The sequence below is a fragment of the Oncorhynchus clarkii genome, chromosome 20 (genome assembly GCF_045791955.1).
Source record: "Oncorhynchus clarkii lewisi isolate Uvic-CL-2024 chromosome 20, UVic_Ocla_1.0, whole genome shotgun sequence".
In the NCBI taxonomy this organism is placed as follows: Eukaryota; Metazoa; Chordata; class Actinopteri; order Salmoniformes; family Salmonidae; genus Oncorhynchus; species Oncorhynchus clarkii.
In genome coordinates this window covers 55,617,822-55,643,349 of record NC_092166.1, presented here as the reverse complement: position 1 = coordinate 55,643,349, position 25,528 = coordinate 55,617,822, and the positions used below count along the sequence as shown (strand labels likewise).

Sequence of the window (25,528 nt, the reverse complement as noted above, 5' to 3'; positions counted from 1 at the left end):
GGGCTCAAAACAGGTGGGACTCAGCCCCACCGGCCCTGAATGATGGGTCGCCAATGTGCACTATAAAGGGAATAGAATGCTATTTGGAACACAACCTGTGTCATCAATAAATGCTTAAACACATGCGTCAGACAGACAGCTACTCACAAAGAATAATCTACCGATCACTGTCCATGGTCCTGAAATTGCGACATGTCTATGCGAATCGATGATAGACTTTCCGTGGTGCAAGAGCATGTAGCCTACAGCTTTGCTTTAGCTAATGCATAAATGTTTATTGGTAGGCCTATCTGGTCGTCATTGTCTTATGTTAAGCGAAAATATACACGGTGTCACAAGGCTGCCATGCTGGCTGGCGGCAATAATGTTGTTACTTGTTCAGTAATTAAAGTTGGAAATTCAAATGTTGCAGATTGCAAAATGTATTTCTGTACAACAGCATACTAATTAGCAACCAATAGATTATTTTTTAATTATACAAACATTAACTGTTCTCGCTAGAAAGCTGTGCGTAAAACCAGTCTTGTTTATGCCAGATAACACAGTCAGTCCACCCTCCACACTAGCATACTATGGATTGTTTCATTATGCGGGTCTAGCCTACCATCTATATACAGTATTTAGATGCTATCTATAATATTTTTTATAAAAATGACACATCAAATAGCCTAAGAATGAGGGAAAAAGTAGTCAGCTTGATGACAAATGAATCCATTATTGTTGAACTCAGCAGGTTTTGTCTGGCTAATAGCCTACACAAATGGGCTGCAATCTCTGGAAACATCAATTGAATCAAATTAAATCCAATTTTAGAGACTCTCACCTGGTCTTCTGAGGTCCTGCTTCAGCTTCGCTCTTTCTTTCTTTTAGAAAAACGTCCCCTTGTTTGTACTACATACAGTAGAGGCCTATAGTAGTCAAATGTTTTCACCACGGCCTGTAGGTCCAGGTTGCGGGCCCGTTTTCCTCACTGAGAAGAAACATACGTGGCTTCCTAGTAAATATGGATATTATAGTTTATGAATGACTTTTTGGAGGGTTAATGTCAAAATGATTTTCAAACTAACACCACTAGGTGTCACTAGGACTATTAGAACCATAAATCAGGATATTTGCCCTCAAAAGTGGAAAGGGGGATACCTAATCAGTTGTACAACTGAATGCCTTCAACTGAAATGTGTCTTCCGCATTTAACCCAACCCCTCTGAATCGGGTGCAGGGGGATGCCTTAATCGTCATCTACGTCTTCAGCGCCCAGGGAACATTTGGTTAACTGCCTTGCTCAGGGGCAGAACCACAAATATTTACCTTGTTAGCTCGGGGATTCAATCCAGCAAACTTTTGGTTACTGGCCCAATGCTCTAGTGGCTACCTGCTCAAGTGCATATGGCAAGGTTAAAAGCAATAAGCAGCAGATAAATTACACAAAGTAAACACAGTATTGAACGAGGAGTGAATGGCTGTGTACCTGTGGTCCACTGCAGAGACTGAGACACTGGGACCTTGCCATGTCTGTGCGGGCGTGTGAGAGGCACCCCTTCAGTATGATAACAGAGCTGGCCGTGTCCTATCAGATCAATATGCAGGCCCTCGTGCACGGCCAGTTCAAAAGTAGTCCCATCAACCAGGAGTTTGGGCTGAGTAAGAGCACCTACAAGAGCCAGGTATGGAGGGATGAGAAGGGATGATGCAGGAAAAGGGAGGGTGGAGAAAGTGTTTCTGAGATTTCAGGACAGGAGATAGGTTCTAGTACTTTCAGGATATGAGTACTGCAATGTTGTGGTTTAGTTGGATAAAAGTAAATTGATTTGGGCAGCTTAAACAAGCTGGGGAGGCAGGGTAGCCTAGTGGTTAGAGTGTTGAACTAGTAACCGAAAGGTTGCAAGTTCAAATCCCTGAGCTGACAAACTCTGACAAGGCACAAATCTGCTGTTCTGCCCCTGAACAGGCAGTTAACCCACCGTCATTGAAAATAAGAATTTGTTCTTAACTGACTTGCCTAGTCAAATAAACTTCAAGATGATTGACTCAGATACTAGCTAACAGGGCATTGTATTCAAACTGATGTTTTATTCAGAGGGTTCTCTTCTTTCCTCTGTGTGCAGTTGTTCAAGGCCACAGCTTGCCCATCTTTGTGACCTTTGCACTCGCCTTCCCTGCAGTCTGATCCCCTGCCAGACAGTCTCCATGGTGCTCATTATCACACTTCCTGTCTGATTTAAAGTATACAGACATATCCAGGCAGGAGGACTTGTCTCAGTGGTGTAGCCTTGATAGAAAAGAAGATGTGGTTATCTGTTAGGCAAACAGCCTGTTTTAACCCAAGCCAAGCTCAACCAAGATATGCCCATTGACAAAAGCAGTTAAAAGAGACAGGTCATGGTTTACTCTGTCGAAGTAAAAGGGACACAATTACAGTAATTAGACAAGGAGCAGAGTCATGCACTTGGCAGTAGCGCACTATACAGTGCACTACTTTTGACCAGAACTCTATGGGCCCTGGTCAAAAGTAGTGCACTATAAAGGGAATATGGTGCCACTTGGGATGCAAACTGTGCTGGCTGCAATGTATCCTAACCACACAACCTGGTCTCACAGCATTTTGTATTATTATGTATATGTAAATCCGAGACATTCCATTTAGTATGATATGTTAAGTTTCGTATGGTATGTATTATTTGTGGATGTATGATAAGTTACGAAATTTGCAAAAAGTACAACATTTTAAGATCTTGCAAAATGTATGATATGTTAAGAATTCCAATTTGTTGTTGCTAACATTGGGTAGGCAGCTAATGTTAGCTAGCTGGCTAACATTAGCTAGGCTAGGGGAATGGTTAGCTAACATGCTAAGTAGTTGCAAAGTAGCTAATTAGCTAAAGTTGTCTTTGATGAGATTCAAACACGCAACCTTCGGTTTGATAAACATTCACACTACATGCCTACCCATCCACCCACTCTCCTTTCATGTTTGCTTCAAGTAACCTTATGTCTTATGTAACCACAAACTATGGTGTTGAACGCTGAGCTGTAGTCAATGAATAGCATTCTCACATAAGAGTTCCTTTTGTCCAGGTGGGAAAGGGCAGTGTGGAGTGCAATAGAGATTGCATCATCTGTGGATCTGTTTGGGCGGTATGCAAATTGGAGTGGGTCTAGGGTTTCTGGGATAATAGTGTTGATGTGAGCCATTACAAATCTTTCAAAGTACTTAATGGCATCGGAAATGAGTGCTACGGGTCTGTAGTCATTTAGGCAGGTTTCCTTTGTGTTCTTGGGCACAGGGACTATGGTGGTCTGCTTGAAACACGTTGGTATTACAGACTTAATTAGTGACATGTTGAAAATGTCAGTGAAGACACCTGCCAGTTGGTCAGCTTAAATAATTGCCGCCATTGACTTCAATTAATTTTACGTAATTTTTTACTTGGTTTGCATCATATTTCTTTGCATACTTTCTGTTGAAGTTTGCATCGATGCATGCTTCAAAATGTGTACAAATGGAGTACGCATTCGAGAAGTGCCCTCCGCTTCGTATACTTTGATTTGGACTCATACTCTGACCAACTCATGCTCGGAGCATGGTAGTATACATTTTGAGAAACACCCATAGTTTCACCTGACTGGTATCACAACAGGTAGAGTAGGAAACTATGGAACATTCAGGAACATGAGAGTATGACGTTGAATCCCATTAAAGGAACACTATTTTGAAAATAGTTTTATGTGAAATGACACTTTCTGTACTCTTTTTTAAATTTAGTTAGGTATACACTTCTGTGTTACGCATCCTAAACAATGCCACATATTCTGTTTTCAAAAAAATGGTCAACCTGAAGGCAAAAAAGAGAAGCATGATGTGAGAACCTGGTATTCCAACTTATTTTAGACTGTGCCACGGAGTTTTGATGAAAACAGTGGAGAAAATAAAATATCTATCTGATAATCACACACTGCTATTTATTGCTGACAAGCAGATGTCATTAGTGTGCAATGTAAACCAATAATGAAGCTCTGTGTAATTAACTGTTTTTCAGCACAATTTGATGAAAGCTCTGAAGCCTTCAGAAAGCCTCGGCCTCCAATCACTACCGCTTACTATGTTACATCTAGTGTATGAGACCAGGCTGAACCACAAGGGGCATTGCACACCCTCTCTGGGGAGATAGCTCTTTGAAGGCATTTGCTGGCCTTGTGGTGAGCAGTTGTCTGGAGGCTTTATAAATGTTGATCCATGTGGTTCAGGCACCTGCTCTACCAGGAAGCAGAGTAATAAGTCTCTCTGTGTCTAAAAAATGCTGACTGTCAGTGGGTAAAATTCTGACCAGTGGAGTTATGTACTGTACGGTAAGGTACAGCTGAGAAAACACAAATGAAGAGCCGCCCAGGAAAACAGAGGTTTATTGGCAAACTCATTAGTGAATGCAGTGGCGGTCTGTGACATTTAAGATGAGGGAGGACGATACATTTTTTTATGAGCATGGCCTTATTTCTATTACAGCATATTGGATGACTTTCATTAATTTTCCATTCACCCACCTCAATGTAACATCGACTGGTTTAGGCTACTACATGATACAAAATGTTGTCCAATACCCATCACAAGGTTACTACAACCTAGCCTATGAATGAAAGTTTACAACGTAGGTGCACAGGTCCACAGAATTGTTTTAGTAATCAAGGTGACAGTGACACATTCAATATAGCAAACTCTTGCCTGCATCTAGCTGATCTTGCGCGTTAGTAAACCTGCTACAATCATACAGTACAGTGTACAGTCAGCAAGCAGTTTAACAGTTATACCGGCGGGCCCCAGTGATAATTAATAAAAACCAATAAAGCTTACCTTAACTTGGAAGAGTTCCAGTGTTGGATAACTGTAGCCAGCTAGCTAACATGACATCCCTCTGTTTGAGCTGGGTGTTTGAGTAGGATAAACTAGCTAGCTGCATTCCCTAGCGAAGTGAAAGTGAAACAAAATGCTCTCTCTTTCTTATTTCTCCATCATTTCTAAAGGAATCAATTTCTTCAAAACTGTTCAACTATTGTCTTTCTCTCTCTGAGTCAACTACTCACCACATTGTGTATGTACTGCAGTGCCAGCTAGCTGTATCTTATGCTTTCAGTACTAGATTAATTATTTAATCCTTTATTGGGTGGTCAACATGTCAGTTCATGCTGCAAAAGCTCTGAAGTTGTCATAACTACTGTGCATATGGAAGGGGGTCAAAATCATGAGCCTCCTAGGTTTTGTGTGTAAGTTAATGTCCTCCGGCTACACCATGGTGCTACCCTACAGAGTGCTGTTGAGACTACTGTAGACCATTGCAAAACGGTGTGTTTTAATCAATTATTTGGTGCTGTTAATATATTTAGTCTAGTTTAATCTAAAAAGGATAACTTTTTTAAAGATGGTCATCCCCTTCCACCTCTGAGGAGCCTCCTTGAGTGACTGATAAACATGGTTCGTATTTATATACACCTGGCAGGAGCACTTCATGTGGATTGGCTGTTTATTAGATGTACAGTTTTCGTCAGCAAGTCATTAGCAGGGCCTGCCAAGAATCAACATTTCTCATTTCTGTTACCACGGATCTATCCAACCTTTTTATGCGATAAAAAAAACAAAACATTCAAGACAGGCCTAATGGAAACAGCAAATTTGTGTAAACTTCCACAGGGATGCTGGCCCATACTGACGCCAATGATTTCCATAGTTGTGTCAAGTTGGCTGGATGTCCTTTGGGTGGTGGACCATTCTTGATACACACGGGAAGCTGTTGAGCGTGAAAAACTCGGCAGCGTTGCAGTTCTTGACACACTCAAACCGGTGCGCCTGGCACCTACTACCATACCCTGTTCAAAGTACTTAAATCTTTTGTCTTGCCCAATCACCTTCTGAATGGCAAACATACACAATCCATGTCTCAAGGCTTAAAAATCCTTCTTTAACCTGTTTCCTCCCCTTAATCTACACTGATTTAAGTGGATTTAACAAGTGACATCAATAAGGGATCATTGATTTCACCTGGATTCACCTGGTCAGTGTATGTCATGAAAAGAGCAGGTGTTTCTAATGTTCTGTATGCTGAGTGTATGTTGCATGCATGGCTAATGTTTAAGAGAGCTTCAATTATAGGAAAAAAGGGAGCATGGTTTCTCTGTAGTTGATGTATTTTCACATGGGCAGACTGCCACTAAGGAAGAGTCCAATCCTGTAGCTCCTATCGTGGACCAGCCTAGAACTGAGTAGATATTTCTACTCCGTTCAAATTCAAAGTTGGTTACACTGCTGCGCCATGCTCCCTAAGGCTGTGCAATATAAAACACCCATCATGTCAGGATGCTGTGCAATATTTAACCGACCACTTATGCCGGTGAGCTAATTGCCATGGAAAAACTGGTGTCTGCATATCACAAGGGACTGTCAAGAGTGGATTAAGCGATGGCTCAAAACCCAAATTGCATCTATATTCCGATCTCTCCTTTGAGCCTATGATCTCCTTTTTTAGGTTAGAGAGACTGAAAATGCACTGTAGTGGAAATGCAGTGCACAGCTCCCACAGTGAGTGGGTATGAGAGGATTCTAGGTCACACTGTCTGCCTGTTTTAGCGCTCGTGTGCATCTTGCTCACGTCTTTAAACTTGGTTAAACTCACATCTTCACAAAGACCCTACTGTCTAAACACAGAAATGCACTCCATCCGAGAGCAACTCGCTGCATATTAAGGATCGGTTGAGGGCTGGGAAGTCCCCCTGTCAAATGTAAAATGGTAAACCAGATGTTGTTTCCTTGTTATGCATTCATCCAGTCCCAGGTTGCGCCCTGATAGAGAGCGAGACATGGCACATATTTCAGTCAATGTACAATTCTCAGGAAGGTATTCGTCAGGAAGTAACTGGGATGCTCTGACCAAAGACCAAAATATTTTGTACCCAAGAAAGTGAATGTAACTGAACTAAATGACTATTTCCCCGTAGCACTCACTTCTGTCATCATGACGTTCTTTGAGAGTCTATTTAAGGATCATATTATCTCCACCTTCCCTGACACCTTAGACCCACTTCAATTTGCATGTAGCCCCAATAGATCCACGGATGCCACAATCTCCATCGCACTGCACACTGCCCTATCCCATCTGGACAAGAGGAATACCTATGTAAGAATGCTGTTCATTGACTATTGCTCAGCCTTCAACACCATAGTACCCTCCAAAATCATCATTAAGCTCAGGGCCCTGGGTCTGAACCCCGCCCTGTGAAACTGGGTCCTGGACTTCCTGGTGGTGAAGGTAGGCAACAACACCTCCACTACACTGACACTCAACACGGGGGGCCCCACAAGAGTGCGAGCTCAGCCGCCTCCTGTACTCCCTGTTCACACTTGACTGCATGACCAAGCACGTCTCCAACTCAATCAACAAGTTTGCAGACAACACAACAGTGGTAGGCCTGATTATCAACAACAACAAGACATCCTACAAGGAGGAGGTGAGGGCCCTGGAGGGGTGGTGCCAGGAAAATAACCTCTCCTTCAACATCAACAAAACGAAGGGGCTGATTGTGGACCTCAGGAGACAGCATATTAGGACAAGTCCGGAGTATAAATATATATTTCTTAATTTCATTTGTTTAATTTTTAGATTTGTGTTGATTGTTAGATATTACTGCACTGTTGGAGCTAGAAACACAAGCATTTCGCTACACCCACAATAACATCTGCTAAATATGTGCATGCAACCGATAACATTTGATTTGATTTGTAGCATGCATCCTTTTTTACTGGGAGGCTATGTGAAATAGTTTTATTTTGGTGAGTTAGAGGGGATATAAAAGTCTGTGATAGGTTTGAATTCTGCTGGCAAAGGACCTTAGTGGCTTTTCAGAGAGCAGAGTAGAACAGAAAGGATCCGGGGAGTAGAATAGAATAGACAGAAACCAAATTAAATAGAAGAGAAGGGAACATAATAGGCAAAAGTATGATAGGTTTGAATGAATCTGTCTCATTATACGTTTTAAACATATGAACTAAGGTGGGGAAATTGAATATGTGGTCTCAAAAGTTTTTCTTTTTTAAAAACCTAACCTTTATTTAACTAGGCAAGTCAGTTAATTAAGAACAAATTCTTATTTACAATGACGGCCTACACCTATGCGACTCCCAAACATGGCCGGTTGTGATACAGCCTGAAATAAAGGTTGGCCTGCTGCATAAAAATATTAATACTAGCCTACTCTGACCATAAAAACTGTAATCTCTCCTCTACACCCCCCACCTGCCTGCCCTCCACCTATTCCTAAAACGTTGGGATAGGAAGGAAATGTGTGAAGCTAGCCACAATAGGGAATAAAAGTTCTCCATTGAAAGTCATTTCAAAATGATACAAATAGCGATATGCCATATTTGTGCTAGATAATGTTAAACATTATGATCTTATATAAATTCAACAATTCAACAAAATATGCTATATGAATGTTTAGTACATAGTAGGTTGACTGGTGACTTAATGTTGCTCATTTCACACCGATTTCAAAGTCCAGCAATATGTGCTACGACACAAATATTTGTGAAAACCCTGCATAGTTGTGTTCTGTGGGTGTCACCGAGTAGGCTGATACCCCATTTCATGGGTGCACAATCTCTAGTTTAGGCTGTACAGTCCAATACGTATGTTCAATACACACAATAGGCTGTGTAGTGAGCTGATTTCCCACAGTTAAAGTTCCCTAATAAGCTCTCTAATAAGAGCTAAGTTGCTAATATTTTTGTAAACTCGACGTAGTTGTATTCTGTGAGAGTCACCGAGTAGACTGATAACCTATGAATGTTGCACCCATGGAATGGGTTGTGCTGTACAGTGCATACAAGCACGCCCCAATGCAATTCTAAAGTCTAATATATCCACAGTGCGATTTTTTAGTGTTAAATTAGTTGTCTTTTGTTGCATATATATAACAACATTCAGACCTTGTTTAGCATGATTATTGTAAATATGGCATGATTCTACTATTTGCATCCGTTTGAATCACTTTCAATGGGGGGGTGGGGATTTTATTTTGAAGGCGAACCGCAAATTCCTCTATTGTGGCTTATCCTTATTGTGGCTAGCTTCACATAGATGAAATATACGTGGTGGAGAGATGTGCTGAAACTCCTTTCGGTTCATCCAAAAATATCTCTCAAGCTGCCAATAGCATTCCCGAAAGAACAGAAATATGTAAGTATACCCGAAAGGTTCTTTATTGTGATAGCATTCGATGTTAGGACACAACGTAGCTTCGCATGAACACGTAGAGCTCGAGGGACATTGCACGCACCCTGAATGTAAATATAGCCTACATAGACCATTTTACAGTAGCCGACTATATTCGATGTTACACTTTTTGATACTGTGTACCAGTACATTGTTATAATCAAAGTTATTTTATACAATGTTACTGTCGCACATGATATTTAGGCCTATGTGTTTCTCGTCATATCGGGGAAGTATTTTGGTTGTGTGGAACTGTCCTCAATGTGTCTCTACTGTCTGTTATTGTTGTTAATACAAACTGCTACGTAACAGTAGCCTATAAATCTATCAAATTCAAAAACAACCCGCTAAACTTGATCTACAATGGGCAATTCCACGTGAACGGAATTAGGCTGAGAGACTCCGATTTTTCACTTTATGCCAAACAAAAACCATTGATTTCAAAGTTTAACAAATCATACAACTCTATGCACAAGGACTACGTTGGAGCAATTTACACATACATTTTCACAAAAACACATTTACTTGGAGACCTGTGCAGATGCAACGTTTGGGAACAGTATTACGGTTTTAAAAAATCTACCTCACGTTTTCCAAAGACGGTTCATTATCTCCTCAGAATTAAGATTCAAAGATGTCTGCAGAAAGAATGTGGTGTCAGCTAGGACACGACACCTTGACTTTCAGAACATCTGTTTTGGTTATTGAACTACACTGTCAGTGAAGTGGATTTACACCCAGTAACAGAATTAAATCATAGGTCCCCCTTTCTGTACATAATAAATGATTAATTATGGATATGAACGTCAATCTCTACACCGGTGATGCATCCTGAATAGGTACACAAAGGTAGAAATATGCAATATCATCCTTTGCATATATGGGTATTATTCTACACATTGGCTATTATTCTAATGAGCTCCGCCCCCAAACAAGACTACATTTTGGTTGCTCAGTAAAAGACCAAATCTGAACTAGAGGTCGACCGATTATGATTTTTCAATACCAATACCAATTATTGGAGGACTAAAAAAAGCCAATACCGATTAATCGGCCGATTTATTATTATTATTATTATTTATTTTTTACTTTTTAAAATTTGTAATAATGACAATTACAACAATACTGAATTAACACTTATTTTAACTTAATATAAAACACCAATAAAATCAATTTAGCCTCAAATAAATAATGAAACATGTTCAATTTGGTTTAAATAATGCAAAAACAAAGTGTTGGAGAAGAAAGTAATATGTGCCATGTAAAAATGTGTGCCATGTAAAAAAGCTAACGTTTAAGTTCCTTGCTCAGAACATGAGAACATATGAAAGTTGGTGGTTCCTTTTAACATGAGACTTCAATATTCCAAGGTAAGAGGTTTTAGGTTGTAGTTAATATAGTATTTATAGGACTATTTCTCTCTATACCATTTGTATTTCATATACCTTTGACTATTGGATGTTCTTATAGGCACTATAGTATTGCCAATGTACAGTATAGCTTCCGTCCCCCTCCTCGCCCCTACCTGGGCTCGAACCAGGAACACATCGGCAACAGCCACACTCAAAGCATCGTTACCCATCGCTCCACAAAAGCCGCGGCCCTTGCAGCGCAAGGGGAATAACTACTCCAAATCTAAAAGCGAGTGACGTTTGAAACAGTATTAGCGCACACCCAGCTAACTAGCTAGCCATTTCACATTGGTTACACCAGCCATTAGGCTGATAGACTTGAAGTCATAAACAGCGCTGTGCTTGCGAAGAGCTGCTGGCAAAACGCACGAAAGTGCTGTTTGAATGAATGATTAGTCAGACTGCTCTATCAAATCAGACTTAATTATAACATAATAACACACAGAAATACGAGCCTTTGGTCATTAATATGATCGAATCCGGAAACTATCATTTCGAAAAAAAAACGTTTATTACTTCAGTGAAATACGGAACCGTTCGGTATTTTATCTAACGGGTGGCATCCCTAAGTCTAAATGTTCTTGTTACATTGCACAACCTTCAATGTATGTCATAATTATGTAAAATTCTGGCAAATTAGTTTGCAATGAGCCAGGCAGCCCAAACTGTTGCATATATATACCCTTGCGTGCAATGAACGCAAGAGAAATGACACAATTTCACCTTGTTAATATTGCCTGCCAAACTGGATTAGTAGTAATAACTAGTGATTAGGATTGATTGTTTTTATAAGATAAGTTTAATGCTAGCTAGCTATTTACCTTGGCTTTTACTGCATTCGTGTAACAGGCAGGCTACTCGTGGAGTAACTGTGCGGTTGCAAGATTGGACCCCTGAGCTGACAGGGTGAAAATCTGTCGTTCTGCCCCTGAACAAGGCAGTTAACCGACAGTTCCTAGGCAGTCATTAAAAATAAGAATGTGTTCTTAACTGACTTGCCTAGTTAAATAAAAGGTATAAAAAATATTTTAATTTTTTTAATAATCGGAAATCGGCGCCCAAAAATACCGATTTCCGATTGTTATGAAAACTTGAAGTCGTCCCTAATTAATTGGCCATTCCAATGAATCGGTCGACCTCTAATCTGAACCAATCATAGACGTCTATATTTCACAAGCCTAGACATCACAGTATGGCACAATAGAGTACAGTAGAGTTCAGTACATTATACCCTCTAGTGTACTGCACTCTACTGTACTTTTCTTTACTGTACTATACTGTGCTTCACTGTACTGTCCAAGAATGCATAATCGTGAGGGATATAGAGAGCAGCTGTAGCTTCGAGGTAACTCTACCTGAAAATACAGTACATGATCCAAGTGATTCGATAGTTGATATTCAGCAGTCATAAACGTATGCCTTATTTACTTTGAAGAACTACAAAATAGGGATTTTGTTAGACAGCAGCTCTATAGAGATGAATGAAATAATAGTCATCAAATAAAACAAATGTAATATTCACAACTGAAATATTTTTGTAAAGTAATGTGAATAAATATGGTTAATAAGTGATAAGCAGTAATGGGCAGTCACTACCATCATGGGACTTTTATTCATTGATTTATTATGTGTTATAGCATTCAACCAAAATAATCTAAACCAAAATGGAAAAAAACTTTTTTTTTTAATAATCAAGCCAAAACCACACTGACTTCCAGAAAGCACTAATCGCTCAGCACAATAAATTATGATCCTACATCTGTATATGGGTCATTCTATAGAAGTGGTGCAAATTGGTGGTTAAAAAAAGCACATTTTCCCCAAACTATGTCTTCCAACATATTTCAGGTAGAAACACCTGTACAATACAGTGACTTGCGAAAGTATTCCCTTGGCCTTTTTCCTATTTTGTTGCCTTACAACCTGGAATTAAGATATCTTTTTTTTGGGGGGGGTTGTATCATTTGATTTACACAACATGCCTGCCACTTTGAAGATGCAAAATATTTTTTATTGTGAAATAAGACAGAAAAACAGAACGTGAGCGTGCATAACTATTCACCCCCCCCCCCCCCCCAAAGTGAATACTTTGTAGAGCCACTGTAACGGTTTTCTTGTGGTGAAGGAGAGGCGGACCAAAATGCAGCGTGGTGGTTATTCATGTTTAATTTATAAAGACACTATACATGAATAAACTAACAAAACAATAAACGTGCGAAAACCTAAACAAACACAGAGAAAGGAACAATCACCCACAAAACCCAACACCAAACAGGCTACCTAAATATGGTTCCCAATCATCGACAATGACTAACACCTGCCTCTGATTGAGAACCATTTTAGGCCAAACATAGAACTAGACAAACTAGACATGTAACATAGAATGCCCACTCAGATCACACCCTGACCAACCAAAACATAGAAACATACAAAGCAAACTATGGTCAGGGTGTGACAGCCACCTTTTGCAGCAATTACAGCTGCAAGTCTCTTGGGGTATAAGCTTGGCACATCTAGCCACTGGGATTTTTGCCCATTCTTCAAGGATTTTTGCCCATTCTTCACGGCTCCAGCTCCATCAAGTTGGATGGGTTCCGCTGGTGTACAGCAATCTTTAAGTCATACCACAGATTCTCATTTGGATTGAGGTCTGGGCTTTCACTAGGCCATTACAAGACATTTAAATTCTTCCCCTTAAACCACTCGAGTATTGCTTTAGCAGTATGCTTAGGGTCATTGTCCTGCTGGAAGGTGAACCTCCGTCCCAGTCTCAAATCTCTGGAAGACTGAAACAGGTTTCCCTCAATAATTTCCCTGTATTTATCCATCCTTCCGTCAATTCTGACCAGTTTCCCAGTCCCTGCTGATGGAAAAACATCCCCACAGCATGATGCTGCCACCACCATTGGGATGGTGTTTTCGGGGTGATTTTGGGATTGCACCAGACATAGCGTTTTCCTTGATGGCCAAAAAGCTCAATTGTAGTCTAATCTGAGTACCTTCTTCCATATGTTTTGGTAGTCTCCCACATGCCTCCCACGTGTTTGCTTATTTTTTTCTTTTAGCAAGGGCTTTTTTCTGGACGCTCTTCCGTAAAGCCCAGCTCTGTGGGGTGTATGGCTTAAAGTGGTCCTATGGACAGACACTCCAATGCCCGCTGTGGCGCTTTTGCTGCTCCTTCAGGGTTATCTTTTGTCTCTTTGTTGCCTCTCTGATTAATGCCCTCCTTGCCTGGTCTGTGAGTTTTGGTTTGGCTTGCTTGGTGGTGCCCCATGCTTAGTGGTGTTGCAGACTCTGGGGCCTTTCAAAACTGGTGTATATATACTAAGATCATCTGACACTTAGATTGCACACAGGTGGACTTTATTTAACTAATTATGTGACTTCTGAAGGTAATTGGTTGCACCAGATCTTACTTAGGGGCTTCATAGCAAAGGGGGTGAATACATGTGCATTATTTATTTTTCATTTCACCAATTTTGACTATTTTGTGTATGTCCATTACATGAAATCCAAATAAAAATAAATTTAAATTACAGGTTGTAATGAAACAAAATAGGAAAAATGGCAAGGGGGATGAATACTTTTGCAAGGCACTGTATATACTACTGGCACACTTTATTTGAAATATTTACCTGAATTCTTTAACACCACTAAATTTGTCACTACATAAACATATTGAAAAAGTTGCAATAAAGGGAGAATCATGCACCCTGGTGATCATTTTGATTAAGCTCACATTACAAATTATTTTTAGAGATGTTATTTGCATACCAAATTGACAACATAGTAAAGACATGATTTTTAACCTAATTTTCAAAACCTTTTAAATTTAATTAATAGATATCATCTCTTGTTCTCTGTAAAAAATGTTAAATGTTGATTGTATGAATCTGAAACTTAAATGATTGAGTTATTTATGTATCTAATTCATGATGTTGTTAGATGTTTCAATTATCACTTTACCTATCTTTATTTGGCACAATAACAGGCATTTTGGTGTCAAGTGTCAATCATAGAGAAATGAAGGACTGTAGATGGATATAACTTGTTTTAGTATAGAGATTGCCATTGAGGGCTTCCACTGTTTAAAAGTAGTCAACTGGGTGGGAATTCCTATGGGTTGGGAGTGATCAGCCAATGATAAGAAAGCATTGTCTTCTTCAAATTGGGTTGCCTATGGTTTGTAAACCAAAGACTAAGGTAATATCCAGGAGCCAAGACCAAGATCTATACCAGGACATTGGTACCAAGAACAAGACCCAGTGAGTTGAGACCATGACAAGTTAAAGACCGAGTTGATGTAGTCCATTGGCCTTGATCCAGAGTACATTGGCCCTGTCTTCAATTGTAAGAAACTCAAGTACAGTAAACTTGAGAACTGTACATTAGGGTACAGTACAGTGGAGCAGAGTACAGCAGAGTACATTACAGCAGTGGTTCTCAACTGGTTTTTTATCGGGACCCAAATTGAACCAGGTTGTCTGTCACAACCCAATATTTGCATAAAACAAATAGGCCAAAATGCAATCTGGAAAACTATTTTTAGTGCTATATTGATAGTAAATGTGACAATTATGACAAGGGAACAACATTCCCACCTTTTCCATTGTTTCTAATTACATTTTGCCCATAGTCTTGATTTAAGAATATTAATACGCTCACTGGTTTGAGACCACAAGATCAACTAGATCTGCTAAATAGCGTTAATAGCTCTACATTGAAAATACTGGGATTAAAGAAAAATTGTTCAGGGATGAAGTTATTTAAAAACTATTAAAAAAATAAAGTATATTCATTATAATTTCTGAACACTTTCTACCTGGTTTTAGTCATTTCAGTTCAGACTGGGGTATTTTTTGTTCATTAACATTTATTTTTTAGACACCCGCTACCCACTCAGAAACCATTCAAAAATGTGGGTTGTGACCGATCAGGTGAGAACTGCTGCATTACAGTACAGTACATTATAGATGTCTATGTTTTGGCCAATATTTGGGCTCTTGGAGAGTTTGCGCCCCCCTGCTGGCTATGCATCTCAATAGTCTACACTTTTTCCTATAGTGTGCACTTGTCCACAAACCACATGGTGGTCCTCTGTAGCTCAGTTGGTAGAGCATGGTGCATGCAACTTGCTGTCACAGACGCCATAATGGCACAGATACAAAGATGAGACCTATATACAGTGGGGCAAAAAAGTATTTAGTCAGCCACCAATTGTGCAAGTTCTCCCACTTAAAAAGATGAGAGAGGCCTGTAATTTTCATCATAGGTACACTTCAAATATGACAGACAAAATGAGAGAGAAAAAATCCAGAAAATCACATTGTAGGATTTTTTATGAATTTATTTGCAAATTATGGTGGAAAATAAGTATTTGGTCACCTACAAACAAGCAAGATTTCTGGCTGATCTCTGTCCTCCACTCGTTACCTGTTAATGGCACCTGTTTGAACTTGTTATCAGTATAAAAGACACCTGTCCACAACCTCAAACAGTCACACTCCAAACTCCACTATGGTCAAGACCAAAGGAGCTGTCAAAGGACACCAGAAACAAAATTGTAGACCTGCACCAGGCTGGGAAGACTGAATCTGCAATAGGTAAGCAGCTTGGTTTGAAGAAATCAACTGTGGGAGCAATTATTAGGAAATGGAAGACATACAAGACCACTGATAATTTCCCTCGATCTGGGGCTCCACACAAGATCTCACCCCGTGGGGTCAAAATGATCACAAGAACGGTGAGCAAAAATCCTATAACCACACGGGGGGACCTAGTGAATGACCTGCAGAGAGCTGGGACCAAAGTAACAAAGCCTACCATCAGTTACACACTACGCCGCCAGGGACTCAACTCCTGCAGTGCCAGACGTGTCCCCCTGCTTAAGCCAGTACATGTCCAGGCCCGTCTGAAGTTTGCTAGAGAGCATTTGGATGATCCAGAAGAAGATTGGGAGAATGTCATATGGTCAGATGAAGCCAAAATCTAACTTTTTGGTAAAAACTCAACTTGTCGTGTTTGGAGGACAAAGAATGCTGAGTTGCATCCAAAGAACACCATACCTACTGTGAAACATGGGGGTGGAAACATCATGCTTTGGGGCTGTTTTTCTGCAAAGGGACCAGGACGACTGATCCGTGTAAAGGAAAGAATGAATGGGGCCATGTATCGTGAGAATTTGAGTGAAAACCTCCTTCCATCAGCAAGGGCATTGAAGATGAAACGTGGCTGGGTCTTTCAGCATGACAATGATCCCAAACACAACGCCCGGGCAACGAAGGAGTGGCTTCGTAAGAAGCATTTCAAGGTCCTGGAGTGGCCTAGCCAGTCTCCAGATCTCAACCCCATAGAAAATCTTTGGAGGGAGTTGAAAGTCCGTGTTGCCCAGCAACAGCCCCAAAACATCACTGCTCTAGAGGAGATCTGCATGGAGGAATGGGCCAAAATACCAGCAACAGTGTGTGAAAACCTTGTAAAGACTTACAGAAAACGTTTGACCTCTGTCATTGCCAACAAAGGGTAGATAACAAAGTATTGAGATAAACTTTTGTTATTGACCAAATACTTATTTTCCACCATAATTTGTAAATAAATTCATAAAAGATCCTACAATGTGATTTTCTGGATTTTTTTTCTCATTTTGTCTGTCATAGTTGAAGTGTACCTATGATGAAAATTACAGGCCTCTCTCATCTTTTTAAGTGGGAGAACTTGCACAATTGGTGGCTGACTAAATACTTTTTTTGCCCCACTGTATATTTCTATGTTGTCTATTGTTGTCTATTGAACAACAGCAAAGGACCTTGCGAAGGTGCTGAATGAAACAGGTACAAAAGTATCTATATCCACAGTAAAACGAGTCCTATATCGACATAAACTGAAAGGCCGCTCAACAAGGAGGAAGCCACTGCTCCAAAACCGCCATAAAAAAGACAGACTACGGTTTGCAAGTGCACATGGGGACAAAGTTTGTACTTTTTTGAGAAATGTCCTCTGGTCTGATGAAACAAAAATAGAACTGTTTGGCCATAATAACAATTGTTATGTTTGGAGGAAACAGAGAGGCTTGCAAGCTGAAGAACACCATCCCAACCGTGAAGCATGGGGGTGGCAGCATCATGTTGTGGGGTGCTTTGCTGCAGGAGTGACTGGTGCACTTCACAAAATAGATGGAATCATGAGGAAGCAAAATTATGTGGATGTATTGAAGCAACATCTCAAGACATCAGTCAGGAAGTTAAAGCTTGGTCGCAAATGGGTCTTCCAAATGGACAATGACCCCAAGCATACTTCCAATGTTGTGGCAAAATGGCAACAAAGTCAAGGTATTGGAGTGGCCATCACAAAGCCCTGACCTCAATTCTATAGAAAATTTGTGGGCAGAACTGGAAAAGCGAGCAAGGAGGCCTACAAACCTGACTCAGTTACACCAACTCTGTCAGGAGGAATGGGCCAAAATTTACCCGACTTATTGTGGGAAGCTTGTGAAAGGCTACCCAAAACATTTGACACAAGTTAAACAGTTTTAAAGGCAATGCCACCAAATACTAATTGAGTGTATGTAAACTTCTGACCGACTGGGAATGTGATGAAAGAAATAAAAGCTGAAATAAATCATTCTCTCTACTGTTATTCTGACATTTGCATTCTTAAAATAAAGTGGTGATCTTAACTGACCTAAGACAGGAAATTCTTACTAGGATGAAATGTCAGGAATTGTTAAACTGAGTTTAATGTATTTGGCTAAGGTGTATGTAAACTTCCGACTTCAACTGTATGTGTTTCGGTAGTGACCACAAAAGGTGGGACAGCTTTTTTTTTAAGAGAAAGATGTTAAAAAAGTGTAAAAAAATCCAAGTTAGATCAGTATCTTTCAATGTAATAATACTCAGTGTTTCCCCTAGGATATTTTTTTGCATAGTTGGTAAAGTTAGCATGGGTGGTGGGGTAGTGGGCGTGGCCAATGCTGCAGCCCTCTCCTCAGATTGAGTTTTTTTTTTTTTAAGTTGATGTCTTGCATTTGTACACATTTTGGCATGGGACTGAGAACATTTTACAGTTTTAAAGCTAATTTCCTGCAATTCTACACATTTTGCCAGGGATAATGCCGTGTTCTTATGCGATCTGAGTAACTCAAACATTATAACAAAATCAATGCCATTTTTTTTTATGTTAGATTCTCCCTGAGTCTCTCTTTTTTTTGTGGTTGTTGTTAGTTCTCAATGATGATCTTATAAGTATATAGCCGCATTATCTTTTCTACAGACTTTATCTGGTTTTAGTCGTTTAAGTTTACACTGAAAATGTTTTACCATCCTTATTGTTATTTAATCATATATTTTGGAGTAGCGGCAAAGATTTAGCAGTGGCGTCCCGCTAAATTAATATAGGGGACACATTGATAGTAATATTAGAACAACTCAAGATGTTCTATTGAATTAAAAAAATACGAAAATCAGTAAATTCTTTACTTTCAAACATGAAGTTTGGGAGTCAGAGTTTGGGACAGACACCTCAATAAAAAATAACTGTATAAACAATACATTTAACACTAAATTAATTTAAAAAATATGTTTCCTATTGCCTTCGATTAAATGATAGCATATCATGATGTGAATAAATGTTGGGAGTTGGAGTTGGGACTGCAATTTGCAGCACTTCTGTAGAATCACCCATTTAGGGAGTAGGTTGCCATTTGGTACACAGACCAAGTGTGCTGTGCTGCTATGTCTGATGGAAATAGTGATGCATACTTCAGCCGAGGCGATACTCCCACAAGTCCACTGTAACAAGGTTGAGGCTGCGCCCTTCAACCACAAGACAGCTGTTTGAATACAAGCCAGCACAAGTGGGCAATGCTGTAACATAGTAGTCACACCACTGTTATGGTTTGGGGTTTTATAGGGAAATAGATGTCATACATTTTGAAAGACCATCTCATCATTCTGAAGACAAATGGGAGACATTTTAAAGTTGCTAGGCCTGAAGAAAGTGGAAAAACAAACACACATTCATACAATGTGTGTAATCAACCACGGCAAGGAGGATCTTTCCACCTGTGCCTATGTTTGTGTGTAGCCAGCCTATATCATTCTGAAACATATTAACATATCTACCATTGTCTGGAGCTGAATGCAATGGAACCATGTCATTTGCATCCTTTTCATATAGGCCTACATAGCACACTGGCTGAGAACACCTACGCCAGAGGAATTTCAACCTTTCCAAATGTAGCAGTGGGTCTTCATATACTGTACAGTCAACTAAGCAGACGATTGTATTCAGTGAAGTGACAGGAAATGGAAATAACACATCGAAGTATTACAATGCAAATGTACTTTTTCAATCCGTCTGTCTGCGAATTTCAAGACCTGGCATATGAGGGTGCAGTGAGATACCCGATGGGTTGGACGATACTCTTCTCGTCAATCGTCTTCAAATCCATTTACCCGTAAATCAACCAATCCTCCAGCGTTAACACAATGGAAAGGTCAAATTCTTTATTATCTAAATGCTGAAAGTGCGTGGGCGACGGAGAGAAACTGATGGTGCAGTTTGAGGCCATGTGGTGGAGAGTGATACGGGCGCTGGAGATGGGGGGTGTGAGCAGGTGGGTCCGGGCAGGGCTGATGTTGTGCATGTTTGTATGCATCTGCATTGTTATCATTTTGGATGTGCATATTTTGTGTTATAAAAAATCAGTTATCACAAATAAAATATTTTATCAAAGGAAATAACACATTGTGAATGTGAATCAGTGGTGTGAGCAGGTGGTTGATGTGGCCAAAACCAATAAAGGCCAATCGTCTAGAAAAAAAACTCCACATGTTTAATATAAGAATATTAGCTATAATAGGCCTAACCATGTTATTACACCAATCAATTCAACACTGACGGGAGTGAAGAGTGTATTTCTGGCAAAGTCAACCTGTACGTTGCTCGTTTTGTTTTCCCAAAAAACACACAATGACTCTTTTGAATAACCGAAAACCCCAAACCACACCTTTTTTATTGCGCTGTTCCATATGTCCCATATACTGTCCCCCTATCAGTGATACGCGGAAGTAAGCATGTAACATAATGTAGGAGGGCGTGTGTTGATAGGTATTGGTTACAGAGCGGTTGAGTTCAAGGCCTTGTGCACTCGCAGTGGAAACAAGGACACGAGTCAAAGATGTGTGTGTGGCAGCTTGCATGTGTGGTCGACTATAAAAAATAAAAATAAAGGTTGAACGTCAGCTCGGCCACATTCAGGTTCTCTTTTCTTTTTCTTGCTTTCTCTCTCTCTCTCTCTCTCTCTGTTTTCTGGTCCTAAAAATAATACCAAAAACCCAATTCCCTGGAGGGTGTGTGTGTTCAGGCACCCATGAGATTTGGGAGGCTAGGACTAAGTCACAGCTGTACACATACAAAGAGAGGGTAGGAAGAGAAGGGAAAACTGCAAAGAGCGAGTGTAAGTAGGGATAAAGTCAGAGGGACGAGAGAAGCAGATGGAGAGGGAGGGAGCTATTCTGAGGTTCTGGTACTTTTGGCCCCAGGAGGGCCCCTGCTCTGCTCTGTGTGTCGCTCTGGACACAGGAGGTCTACAGCCGGATGGCTAGGTGGTCTTGCTTTTGTTCCAGCGCAGCACTGACACCTGATTTCAGCTTGTCCACTTATTATGGTCTTCAGTTTAGATAGTCAATTGAAGTCTTCAATTGTCTTATATTTTGACAGTTAGTTTTCAGGAATGTATGCTACACAGGGAGCATACAGTGTTGGTTTTCATTTGACGGTTTAGCCTTCTTTGGAAGCTGGTGTACAAAAAAACAACGGTGTATCTATCTTTCTCTCGTTCGCTCGCTCTCTCTCTCTCTCTCCCTCTCTCATTATCTCTGGTTGGTATGCAAACACTGTTTATCTTCCTTGTGTGACCCCATTAGACAGATATTTTTGTTGCATTCCAAACGCACTGTAATTAGGCTGAATGACTGAAAGCACATCCAACTTGTTACACTAGGCCTACCGTACACACGTTGGAAATGAAAAGAGCACCCAGTCTAGTAACTTAGTGCGGGACCCGTCCAGGCAGAGGGCACATTCGTAATGGCACTCTGTTCTCTAAAGTGCTCTACTTTTGACCAGAGCCCCTGGTCAAAAGTAGAGCGCCATCTACAGAATCAAGTGGCGTTTTCAAAAAGCAGCCTGAGCGTATGGCCCAGGGAATGCAGTGAATGAACCATGAACACCAGAGCTTTTTAATGGATATGTGCTGTAGCATTCAGGCCCATAGCCAGAGAGCCAGTCAAGGAGCATCGGCGTGTCACAGGTGGAAAATTTGTTGCGGAAATCAGCCTGGTTTACATAGCGGGAATGAAAAGAACATCCATTTTGACTGAAATGGTCTTCCCGAATTAGAAGCATTAGCGCATCACACTGTTCATATAGCACTGGACGCTAACCGCTCGAATCCCGTTGTGACGCAGTGGTGGACACGTTGGCGTGACAGGCCCCACGGAATGTTTTCAAGGTTTCAAATATCTGTCCACGACGCCTCAGGCGACCTGTCTTCTCGACACCCTAACCTCACGAGAATGTCTGGAGGCTGAGAATGCCTGCGCTCTCCGCTTACATCTTACTGTGCGTGCCTCTGCTTCCTCACCACAATGTGCACACACACACACACACACACACACACACACACACACACACACACACACACACACACACACACACAGTCACACACACACACACACAGTCACACACACACACACAGTCACACTGCAGACTCTGTTCCTCATTTCCTTCGTTATAGCATAGCAGCAGTGTCCTGTTTGTAGGACACCGCTGCTGTACAGACTTGTGTGTGTGTGTTTTTACGTTTTAATGCCACGGCCACAAGTAATGTGAAATGGCTTTATTGCAAGCTTCAAACCCAACAATGCAGTAATGGATATCAATGTAGTACTAAAAATAACAAAAGGTAGAACAAAAGCACACAAGGTATGACGATAAGAAGAGCACGAGGAAGTAAGAAAGCGTACTATATACAGGGTCGGTTTCAGTACCATATTTACAATGTGCAGGGATGCTGGAGTGATCGAGGTAGACATGTAAAGGGGTAAGGTGACTAGGCAAAAGGATATATGATAAACTGAGTAGCAGCAGCGTATATATGATGATTGTATGTGAGTGTGTGGCGAGTCAGTATAAATGTGTGTGCATGTTATGTGTATGTGAGCAAATTATGGGCGTGGGCGTGTCGGTGTGCGTGAGTCAACTCCGATTGTCTGTGTATCCATTTTGTTTGCTATTTATCAGTCTTATGGCTTGGGGATAGAAGCTGTTCAGGATCCCGCTGGTGTCAGACTTGATGCACCGGTATGGCTTGGGTGGCTGGAATCTTTTCAGGACTTTCTTGGCCTTCCTTTAACACCACCTAATATAGAGGTCCTGGATGGCAGGGAGCTCAGCTCCAGTGATTTACTAGGCTGTCCCTCACCAGCCACTGTAGCGCCATGCGATCGAGGGCGGTGCCATACCAAGCAGCGATGCAACCATTCAAAATGGTCTCAGTGGCACAACTGTACAACCTTTTGAGGATTTAAGGGCCCATGCCGAACCTTTTCAACCTCCTGATGGGGGAGAGGCACTGTCACGCCTTCTTCACGACTGTGCGAGTGTGTGGTCCATTTTAAGTCCTTAGTGATTTGGACACCGAGGATGCCTACCACCGTTGTGTCGTCAGCAAACTTGATGATGGAGTTGGAGGCGTGTGTGGCCACACAGTCATGGGTGAACAGGGAGTACAGGAGAGGACTAAGAACACATCCCTGTGGGGCCTCAGTGTTGAGGGTCGATGTGGCGGAGGTGATGTTGCGTACCCTGGGGTCGGCCTGTCATGAAGTCCAGGATGCAGTTGCAAAGGGAGGTGTTCAGTCCCAGGGTCCTAAGCTTGGTCACGACAGGGGTGTTTAACGCTGAGCTGTAGTCAATGAACAGCTGTCTCACATAAGAGGAATACCTATCTAGTTGGGTGCGGGCAGTGTGGAGTGCAATTGAGATTGCGTCGACTATGGATCTGTTGGGCGGTATGCAAATTGGAGTGGGTCTAGGGTGTCTAGGATTATGGAATTGATGTGTGTCATAACCAGCCTCTCAAGCACTTCATGATTACATATGTGAGTACTAGAGGGTGGTAGTCATTGCGGCATGAAGCCTTAGAGTTCTTGGGAACAGGGATGATTGTGGTCATCTTAAAACATGTGGGGATTACAGACTGGGACAAGGAGAGGTTGAAAATGACTGTGAATATGCCTGCCAGCTGTTCTGCGCATGCTCTGAGAACGCGCCCTGAAATACCACCCTGCAGTGTGTGTGTGTGTTGGGATCTCCAGGGCACCTGGCCAGGCTAAGTGTGTTAATCCCAGTGTGTTTACTCACCCAGCAGTGCTGTTCCTGAGCCACAGCCTTAACGCTGTGTGTTAGTTATTCCCACTGGGCCAGAGGTCACGTCACTACCTAGCAGCCCCTCTGAACACCAAACGCTCCCCCCCCCCAACGCTTCAGGCTCAACTTCAACGTTCCCCGATGCCCGTGATTGACGGAGGAGGGCGACAATGGAAACTGGCCTTGGAGAGATCCCATGGTCTGGGGGCATGCCATCCAGCCTGCTGTGCCTCGCACTGGAGCGGAGCGGCCTGTTTGTAAACAGTCCCATGCCTCAGCCACGCTCACACTTCCTCCCCCTGGACAGACCCGGGGCGGCAGGAAATTTGGACCGTTGGTCTGCGTACATGTGTGCATGGCCGGGCCTAGCTTTCAGCACCATTACCTCAACACCACATACAGGAGCTGGGGCCTCAGGCCTGGGCCCTTTGATGTCAGAAGGCTTTAGATAGTTGAAGATGCCGTCCGGGATCTTAAGCACTTACAAATTCGTAACATATTGTACAAATTTGAATTGCATTTTTGTTTTTAATATACTGTATATATTTTTTTGCAGGATGTAACATTTCATACTAAATGGATCACACAGAACACAATTGTGCACAATTTCTGGGGGACCTGTTTTGGCTCGTGAGCACTCCTTTCAAAAATCCTGGCTGAAATGATAGAAAATCTCTCGAGCGTCACTTTAAGCTACACAGGGACAGCATATACTCTACCCTGCCTGTATGGCCACAATACAGCACGCTCACCATGGTCGTGTTCACGGGCACACTAAATGTTCAAACATTTTGCAACTAAAAGAGCGTGTCTTATTGGACAGTTCCAGGTAGTCCATCCCCGTTTGGTGCCTAATGAACACGACCCAACAGCCTCTGGTGTCATTTTTAAAACCGTCGAAACATCTGAAGATTCACTGTTTGAAGCTTTGCACGGTGCGACAAGGACCGGGACTATGTGGGGAGAAGTTGTGCCTGCAAGGACCGGGACTGTGTGGGGAGAAGTTGTGCCTGCAAGGACCGGGACTATGTGGGGAGAAGTTGTGCCTGCAAGGACCGGGACTATGCAGGGAGAAGTTGTGCCTACAAGGACAGGGACTATGCGGGGAGAAGTTGTGCCTACAAGGACAGGGACTATGCGGGGAGAAGTTGTGCCTACAAGGGCAGGGACTATGCGGGGAGAAGTTGTGCCTACAAGGACAGGGACTATGCGGGGAGAAGTTGTGCCTACAAGGACAGGGACTATGCGGGGAGAAGTTGTGCCTACAAGGACAGGGACTATGCGGGGAGAAGTTGTGCCTACAAGGACAGGGACTGTGCGGGGAGAAGTTGTGCCTACAAGGACAGGGACTATGCGGGGAGAAGTTGTGCCTACAAGGACAGGGACTATGCGGGGAGAAGTTGTGCCTACAAGGACAGGGACTATGCGGGG

General features: G+C 41.7%; 1 protein-coding gene across 11 annotated transcripts in view; it reads left to right on the top strand.

The window, feature by feature from the left end:
* Nucleotides 1-8,862: 8,862 nt before the first annotated feature.
* The window catches only part of LOC139376544 (pleckstrin homology domain-containing family A member 1-like), a 36,501-nt gene continuing 19,835 nt past the window's right edge, over nucleotides 8,863-25,528 (top strand). For 5 of the 11 annotated variants that reach the window (XM_071119254.1, XM_071119258.1, XM_071119260.1 and 2 more), the window contains exon 1: nucleotides 9,110-9,218. The gene's annotated coding sequence lies outside the window, so the exon portion shown is untranslated. Of the gene's footprint in view, nucleotides 9,219-25,528 lie in introns of all 11 variants that reach the window. The other 6 variants (XM_071119252.1, XM_071119255.1, XM_071119261.1 and 3 more) reach the window with 6 other exon arrangements.